The following is a 1078-nucleotide window of genomic DNA, read 5'->3' as shown; positions in this document are numbered from 1 at the left end:
ATATGAAAAGTGAAAAGTGATTAAAGTTTTAATAAAGTGGCATTGCAGATGCTGCCCAGATCCCTCTGACTGGATCAATCATCTCCCACTTCATTGTCCTGCAGCTACCACAGGTGTTAGGGATGAGGGCTGGCATTTGCACCTTTCATCATAAGATAGCCCTTGACTAACAGGAGCAGCCCAACATCAACAGGCCTGGGGGTCATGAAACCCTCTCCCCTAGTGACTAGCAAATGAGTAGAAAATGGACTTTTGGTAGGATAACCTCTGTCATACCATTAACATTCCAGATGATACCTATGATATCTGATTGTGGCTAGACTTTTCCCAAAATTAGATTTTTGCCTAATTTTCTTCTCTGTATTATCCTGCTCCCTTGCTTCTTTTCAGATTTCTCCTGAGTGTAATCTGTCTTTAAATAACTTGCACAAGTATTAATGTTTTAGCCTCCAGTATAATGAAATTTGATTTAAGATAGGTGGAGGGGAAAGGCGTAACTGAGAAGGTGAAGTTATAAGATTTTTCAATGATACAGAAGGAAAGATACAAGAGGGGAGATGGGAAGATAGTGGTGATGGTACAGTAAGGGAGGTAAAAATTGAAAGAGTTCTAGATTTTGAATTTTGAGCCAATAGCATTTACTAATGATGTGATGTGAGAAAACAAAAGATTAAGAAAATTGATCCCTAAAGTTTTTACCTTCAACAGCTGGAAGAATTGAATTGCCACAAATTGATATAGGAAACAATGAAAAAGAGAAAAGGCTTTTGAGGAGATAGCAGTTTTGAATTGTTATGGCTGTGTAAAAAATTACCACAAAATTAGTGGTTTAAAACAAAAACAGACAAACAAAAAATGCTCACAAAATTGCAATCGAGAGTGGATACAACAGAGATGACTCTTTCTCTGTTGGACCTGGTGTCAGCTGGAGGGTTTACAGGCAGGAGCTGGAATCATTTGGAGGTTCATTCAAACCTGGTAGTTGTTGCTTTTGGATAAGCCATTAAGCTGGGATTGCCAGCCTGTACACCTAAAAGTGGTGCCTCCATGTGGCTTGTGCTTCCTCTCAACATGGTGG

This window comes from Hipposideros armiger, unplaced genomic scaffold (assembly GCF_001890085.2).
Source record: "Hipposideros armiger isolate ML-2016 unplaced genomic scaffold, ASM189008v1 scaffold_654, whole genome shotgun sequence".
In the NCBI taxonomy this organism is placed as follows: Eukaryota; Metazoa; Chordata; class Mammalia; order Chiroptera; family Hipposideridae; genus Hipposideros; species Hipposideros armiger.
This window is presented reverse-complemented; position numbering follows the sequence as displayed.